At 46.8% G+C, this 8,212-nt stretch overlaps 1 long non-coding RNA gene across 1 annotated transcript; it reads left to right on the top strand.

Annotated features, from left to right (window-relative positions):
* Window positions 1-560: 560 nt before the first annotated feature.
* On the top strand, window positions 561-2,651 carry LOC122107551. Its single transcript, XR_006147366.1, has 3 exons — window positions 561-833; window positions 952-1,181; window positions 2,186-2,651. It is a non-coding gene; the product is annotated as an uncharacterized LOC122107551 (long non-coding RNA).
* Window positions 2,652-8,212: the final 5,561 nt, after the last annotated feature.

Raw genomic sequence — 8,212 nt, 5'->3', positions numbered from 1 at the left:
AAGAAGGAAAAAAATTGGACTGTTTGCTTTCTCTGGCTCTCCCAACCCAGCGTTCCCTTCCTTGAGCCCCTCTTCTCTACCTTGATGGCTCCCACAAGCAAACCAGGGACTTGAGGCTCAGACAAGTGGTCTTGCCATCATCAGGGAGGTGACAAGTTATGAACAATCTAGGGAGGAGGACTTGAAACTGGGTCTGAGGACTAGCCTAAGATGATGATTTGTATGCTTAACACATGATTCAGGGTAGTGGGAGGTTAGTATGGCTTAAAACCCCAAAGCCAGAAAGACTCATTGGGCTGGGTAATTTCAAATAAGCTTTTCATATGAAACTTTTGTACATTAAAATCTTGTTCATATAGTGAGCAGGTAGGGAGGCATCATGCTCACAGCTGTGCGAGGAAACAAAGCCCTCTTCTGACAGCAAATCGCAGTCCTTACAGAGTGTGGCCTCTGATAAGTCAGGTTTGTAGAAGGTGCTAAAGTAAAACCTAGATGTACCCTGCATACAAAAGGGGAAGTGGTGTGTTAAAATACCTTGAAAAGCTTTGACTTATGGGAAATGAGACATTGTTCTAGACTCTTTTGTGTCTTTACATCAGAGGCGATGCTCACAGGAGACCACGGGGGTACTCCCTGAGTCTCCCAGGGACAGAGCAGTCATAAGCCGGCCTTGGTTTGGCCATGTGGTCCCCGGCTGCTTGGTGGTGAGGGAGGCTGTGCCATGTTGGGTTGGTGGAATGAAGTGGTGTCGCTAATCAGATGTTGACGGCCATCAGTCAGTGACAGAGAACATGCTGGAGATGAATCTAAGAGACAGAATCAGGGATGGAAAGGTAAGCTGTGACACACTTGGGTTGAGAGGGGGATGGGATGCTAGGTGTGGGGGCGGGGGGGGAGGGGGGGTGTGCAGTGTAATGGTAGCTTTCATTTCCCTGGCTGCCTGTTTCCTAGGTCTGCTGGAATGAACGATCACAAATGAAGTGACTGAAAAGCCACAGGAAATTTCTCCACGTAGTTCTGAAGTTAGGAGCCCAGCACTGGGGCACTGACAGCTCCATGTTCTCTCAAAGGGGAGAATCCTTCCATGTCTCTTCGGGTTCCAGATGTTCCAGAGGCATTCATTCCCCACAGCTGCTGGCAGAGAAACTGCGCTGTCGTGAGGCCTTCCCTTCCCGGTGTCTGTGTGTATCCTCTTGGAAATGAGGTCTTGCTCAAAATCGGGATGATCTCATGTTGAGAGTCCCCTAATTTCATCTTCAAAGACCCTACTTCAAAAGAAAGCAAAAAGGTCACATCCTGAGGTTGTAGGCAAATGTGACATTTAAAATGTGCCATTTCAACCCACTTCAGCAGCAGTTGGAAGCTACTTTTTATTTTTATTCTTTTTGGTGGTATTAGGAGTTGAACTCAAGACCACGTGCTAGCCGAGGCATTTGAGTCACATACCCATCCTGGAAGCTTTTTTTTTTGTGCCAATGGTGGGTCTTGAACTCAGGGTCTGAGTGCTGTTCCTGAACGTTTCTGCTCAAGGTTAGCACTCTACCACATGAGCCACAGCTTGACTTTCCAATTTTTTGACAGTTCATTGGAGATGAGAATCTCATGGACTTTCATATTCAGGCTGGCTTTGAACTGTGATCTTCAGATCTCAGCCTCCTGAGTAGCTAGGATTACAGGTGTGAGCCTCCAGTGTCCAAACTGGAAGCTACTATATCATGAATGTAATCATGCATTAGGATTCTAAGAATGTAATCATGCATTAGGATACTAAGAAACAAAGTGTACCAAGGTTATAGTAAGCATGCACACACACACACACACACATGACCCATACATATGTGGATATCTATATCCACATATATAGATCATTATCTATCTATCTATCTATCTATCTATCTGTCTGTCTGTCTGTCTGTCTGTCTGTCTGTCTGTCTGTCTGTCTGTCTATCTATCTATCTATCTGTCTGTCTGTCTGTCTGTCTATCTATCCATCCATCCATCTATCCATCTATCCATCCATCTATCTGTAATGTATTTGTTTCCTTGCTTTAGCTGGATTAGTGAGATGAAAGGGGAATATATAATGAGTGTTACAACTTGTAGAGCTAGTATTTTGTTAGATTAAGTTAGCTACCTCTCATAGCACCCTGATGAGGCTGGTGACATTATTATCCTCATTTTCTAGGTGAGAAACTGAGGAACAGAAAAGTCAAGTTACTTGCTCCAGTTCCCAGGGGAGAGCTAGGATTGGATCCTGCACTGTCTGATTCAGAACTTGGGGGTTTTGCCACTGTACTGTTTCATGTGTGCACACAGGAGATAGATACTATTTCTTAACCACACACAGTCACCATACTCTCCCCTCCTAATAAGACACTAACACATCAACATGTCCGTTTCTGTCTGTGGTCAAAGGTGTTTGCAGCCTTCTCTCTGCTGAGCCCATTGAACTGAGCTACGTCGGGTATTGACTAAGAATAAACAAAAGCTTGTACAGACTGACAAACAGTTGTTCACCGATGATACCACAGGCAAGACTCAGCAATCAAGGGCAACTGTGCTCTGGTCAAAGGGCGGCTCTCAGCTCCTTCTGGAAATTACATACAGCCAAAGTACAGTGGGGGCTGAGAGAATTTTCAGGTATATTTTTAAACAGGAAGAGTAAAAAAAAAGTGCTTACATCTGTGTTGGGTGCTGAGCTGAGTCTCTTTTCTTTCCATTCAATGCTAACCATAACCTTCAGAAACATGGGTAGCCACAGGACTGTCATGGTAAGTCCTACCAGGGCGCTGAGGGTATGGTTCAGGGAAAATGTCTGTGGTCTGCCCACACTTGCTCCTGGGGGCTCCCCAACTGTGAAAGCTCACCCCCCTCTAACGTGCCAGGCGAGATCAATGCACCTGCAACAAAGACCGATCTGCACAGCCACAATTACTCAAATGAATACTCAGAACATTTTTTTTAACTGTGGGGGCAGGCGGTGTGTTACTTTCCAGGTAATTTCCCTAGCTGAATAACATGTGGAAATAGACTTCATCTCTATAGCCTTCTAAAGCAGAAGGTTCAAGGTAAACAGGTACACCTGTGTCTTATTTTATTTTTATTTATTCTTTTACATTTTTATTGTAAAGGTGATATACATATGGGTTAGAGTTACTTAAGTTAGATGAGTAAGTTTCTTTTTCTTTTTCTTTTTTTGTCGGTTGTGGGGCTTGAACTCCGTCTGGACGCTGTCCCTGAGCTCTTCAGCTCAAGCCAAGTGCTCTACCACTTGAACCACAGCACCACTTCTGGTTTTCTGGTGGTTCATTGGAGATAAGCATCTCACAGCCTTTCCTGCCTGGGCTGGTTTAGTACCGTGATCCTCAGATCTCGGCTGAGTAGCTAGGATGACAGGTGTGAGCCACTGGCGCCTGGCAAATGAGTACATTTCTTTTTGAACAGTGCCACTCCCTCCCTCATTCTCCTCCCGACAGCCCCCTCCCTCTCCCATCACTCACACCTGTTATCTTAGGTATTCATACTGCCACAGTCCAGCCCAAGATCAGGCAAGCAGCAGGTATCTCCAGGCTATTCCTGATCTTACCTGGGAGGCTGGAGTCCCAAGAAGAGGGGCTAAATAGCACCGTGCTGACGGCTGCTGTTCTAGGATGACCTCTGAGGCCGGACAGCTGGCCTTCAAACCTCTCCTCTATCCTTTCCCAGATGTTGGCTCTCCACCAGCTCAGCCACCCAGAAGCTCCCTCTTTATTCATCTGTAAAATGGGTCTAATTAATGTTCACTGTGAAGGCTACTGTGACTACACATGGGGTTACTCTAGAGAAAGTGCTTCCTTAGGTGCTTAGCACCAGGAAACATGATGGTTATTGTTATTGGGGTGTCAGGAGTGGAAGGAGTCTTGTGCAGACCAAGAGGGGGCACAGAGACAACATGGGTGAGCTGTGATCATTTCAGTCCACCCCAACTTGCCCAATGAGCCATTACCGATCTGCTGATATTTGGTGAGAAATACAAAAGGAATGAGATTTATTTTTAAGACATTCATCTTCTAAATATTTTGATCTGTATCTTTTCACACTGGAGGGCTCATGGCTAGGGTTCATTTTCCTTTTCTGTGGGCCCAGTAAGTCCGGGGGAGGGGATCTTCACCCATAACTAGAGCAGTCTTCAATCCCCACAGGGGCTCTTTTCTTTCCCCTGAACCAGAGGGGAAGATCCCCTTTCTCTCTATAGCACCAGTCAGAACAACGTCCCATTGACAACGTGAATGGAGCGTTTCTTAGCCTGGACTCTCTTCTGGCTGCAGAGCAGAGGCCTTTTCTCTCTCTCTTGGCTTCTGAAGATTGTGATTCACGTTCTCTCCCAGTTGCCCAGCCAGCTCAGATGCCTGATTCTAGTATCTATCGACTACAGAAGAGAGGCCGAGGGGTTGCAAGGTTTCCAGGCCAGATGGTTTTACCTGTGATATCTGAGAATTTCCTCTATGTTTATCTACTCGGCACCTGCTTGACCACCGATTGAGTAGTATCTTCGCTTTCCCTCGCCCTGCTCCACGTTCAATTGGAACCATCTGGTCCATTAGATTCATGTGTTTATTGCCAGTTTTCTTCATGGGAGAGTAGGCTCAAAAGGGTAGGTGGGAGGGAGGGAGGGAGAAAGAGGGAGGAAGGAAAGGAAGAAGGAAGGAGAGAGGGAGGGAGGGAAGGAAGGAAGGAAGGAAGGAAGGAAGGAAAGAAGGAAGGAAGGAAAGAAGGGAGGAGTGAGTGTTGGTTGAAAGCTACTTTTATATTCCTTCTGAAATTCAGAAAACACCTTTCTCATAAATGATCAACTGAGTCAGGTTACAATTGCTTTGGGTTCCTAGAGAGGCCTGAAGTTGGGTCAACCAATCAAATAGCAGTTTGTGTGTGTTTGTGTATACCACCACTGGGGCTTGAACTCAAGGCCTGAGTGCTGTCTCTTGGTTATTTCACTCAAAGCTGGCACTGTAACACTTGAGCCACAGCTCCACTTCCAACTGGCCAAATTTATGGAGCCAAGCAAAGCAGGGGCACAGAAGGTTATGACTCAGTCTCTACTCCCTGTGGGCAAAGAATTTAGCTGATCAGAGAGAGAGAGCTCACCAAAGGAATCCAGAAAAAGCAGAGACAGCTGGAGGACCGGTCTGCAGGCGTCTGTAGGGAGACAGAGGCCAGGTGACCAGCTGTCCGCAATTGAGAACTGGTGCAGAGCGACTTGTGGCCTTCCATGTCTAGTTTCTGCACTCTGGGCGTGATCTGCAGTGTACCCAGAAACCACACCATTTCCAGGAAGTACACGCCCACTGCTTGTTCTTTGTAGGTCCCCCCTCCTCCTTTTCTATCTTGCTGCCTTTTTTCCCCCACATTAGGAAGCAAGCCAGACAGCAATATGAAAATTAATCAAACTACAGGTGAAGGAAGGCACTATCAAAAGAAGGAGGGTAAAGAAAATGGAGTTGAGGGCTGGGAAGGTGGCTCAGTGGTAGAGTGCTTGCTTGCATGCATGAGGCCCTGGTTTCAATTCCTCAGCACCATATAAGCAGAAAAAGCCGGAAATGGGGCTGTGGCTCAAGTGGTAGAACAGGAGCCTTGAGCTAAAGAGCTGAGGGACAGTGTCCAAACCTAGAGTTCAGGCCCCACAACCGACAAAAAAATTGAAAAAAGAAAAAAGGAAAATGGAGTTGAATGTTTTTTCCGCACTGCTTTGAACTTGAGGCCTTGCGATTTACTTTGTGAAACCCAGTGGGACCCGGAGGAGTTCGTGGTGCTGAAATTTCTTTTCTTGTGCATTTGCCTTGGTTTCTTGGCCAAAAGCCAGAAAAAGTCACACTATAGGGAAGAGAGAATGTTCAGTCAAAATGGAAATGCAACAGCTCCAGTTTTCCTATGTTTTAAACTCCAGTGGCTGACAGCTCACTTCTGTCTGCTCTCCGAATCCGCTTCAGTTATGAGGGACCCACACAAACGGAAGCAGAAGACTCTAGAAATGGAGACCCTAAGCTCCCTGACACTCTTTTTCATCCAACAGAAACTCTGCACCTGTAAGAGGATCTGAGGGCTTCTAGCAGGCTTATGTGCTCTAAGGTCTAGGGCTAGGCAAAGAGAGCCTGGGATGGAGGCAGGCAATCTTAAGAGAGAATTCTAGGCTACTTCAATTTTCTTTGCGGTTCTCAATGCCTTACAATGTGAGAAGATGTCAAACAGGGTCCCCAGACTGTGGCATATATCTAAGAAATTAAATTTCACAAATTAATCCTCTTCACACACAAGTAAACAAACACAAGACAATCAAGCTACTCACTAGCTTAGTCTAAGACACACTAAGCATACTGTAGGTGGTCAAGTGGTTCAGGGGACGTGTGTGTGTGTGTGTGTGTGTGTGTGTGTGTGTGTGTGTGTGTGTGTGTGTAAACATCTTCCTGTTTTGTCCGTGGATCTCTGTGACCCAGTGGGAAACTCAGATACTGATTAGGACAATTAAGTCTGAATTGCTGTCCTCCATGATTGGGCACCCTTCCCTCACCACCCTGAAGCTCGGAGGAACAAGGCTACCACTGGTCACTCATAGGATTTGCCCTTGACTGCCCAGCTGTGCTGCCAAGAAGATGGGAAGGTGTCCTCTGGGCTTGGCCTGTGTGTGGGAGGGCTGGGCAGGACTGGGTGAGTTGGCAGCTGCCCCCCTGGCTCCCTGGCTCCGTGAGGCCTCTCTAAACACCAGCGTTTGTTCAGGACATTTTTCCTGACTCACCCCTGGCAATAAGACAGCCAAGAGTTTTTAAAGCCATCAGTTTCTATTCAGGGAGGTTTCAGAGTCTATCACTGGGGGGCTGATATCAGAATCTGCAAGGTCCTTCATAAAAACAAGGTAGCTTCGGAAAGAACCAGCGCCATCCCAAGAGGGCGAGCAACAGAGACAACAATAAACAGAAATGCTAAACCAGCTGGGTTAGATGGAGGCACACACTGCTGCATTGATGTGTTCACTCACCCCACATTCTAGGCACCAGGCAAGCCCAACAGCAGTGCTGGAGAAGTAACAGGGAGCAAATGCAGACTTGGGACCTGAGATCTGGTCCCTTCCTGAATTGATAAAGCCTGCAGTGTGTGTGTGGTGTGTGTGTGTGTGTGTGAGAGAGAGAGAGAGGGGGGGGGAAGGGGAGAGAGAGAGGGAGAAAGAAAAAGAGAAAGAGACAACTAAAAATCACAAAGCAACATAAATAGCTACAGCTATAAAGAAAGGTTTCAGACAACATGGTCCATCCTGGTTAAATAGGTCAGAGAAAGATCTCTGAGAAACAGTGAGCTGGATTAGAGTATGAGAAGGGAAGGAAGAGCCAGAGGACTTTTGTAGAAACCCAAAGTAGCATGTACAAAGGCCCCTCAGTGCAAGAGAAGACGATAATAAAAAAGCAAAACTGGCTGGGTACCAGTGACTCACACCTGTCATCTTAGCTACTCAGGAGGCTGAGATCTGAGGATTGGGGTTCAAAGCCAGTCTGGCAGAAAAGTCTCTGTGAGACTGTTATCTCCAATTAACCACTCAAGAACCAGAAGTGGTGCTGTGGTTCAAAGTGGTAGAGTGCTAGCCTTGAGTAAAAAGAGCTCAGGACAGTGCCCAGGCCCCATAACAGACCAAAAATAAAAGGTATGACTGAAGCATGATGGTTGAGATTTTGGGTGGGACACTGAAGCATGTGGGACACCATAGGGTTTGGTCATGGAGGGCAGGAAGGAGGCGCCCCAGGGCTCTGAGCCTCTGGGGTTTCCTTTCATCCTAACAGCAATGGGACATGACCAAAAGGCTTCAGTGGAAGGAAGTGGCTGGGGAAGTCCAAATCACTTTGGAGTTGGGGAAAGGTTACTCTAGTTCTACAGAGCTAGTGTCTTTTAAGGTAATTTCTGATCCGTAAATCCAGTAACTACAGGGTCAATATTCAGTCACTGGAAACAGAACAGTTTGTAGCTGGGGCTGAGTTTGAATCCTGACTTCCTGCTTCCCTTCTGGCCTGGCTTGGGGGCAAGCAAGCCTCTCAGCATTGCAGTTTCTGATCTGTAAATCCAGTAACTACAGGGTCAATATTCAGTCACTGGAAACAGAACAGTTTGTAGCTGGGGCTGAGTTTGAATCCTGACTTCCTGCTTCCCTTCTGGCCTGGCTTGGGGGCAAGCAAGCCTCTCAGCATTGCAGTTT

This window comes from Dipodomys spectabilis, unplaced genomic scaffold, assembly GCF_019054845.1.
Source record: "Dipodomys spectabilis isolate Male_0828 unplaced genomic scaffold, ASM1905484v1 ptg000051l, whole genome shotgun sequence".
NCBI classification, from domain to species: Eukaryota; Metazoa; Chordata; class Mammalia; order Rodentia; family Heteromyidae; genus Dipodomys; species Dipodomys spectabilis.
Note: the sequence above shows the minus strand (reverse complement) of the source record. Positions and strands in the feature narration are given on the sequence as shown.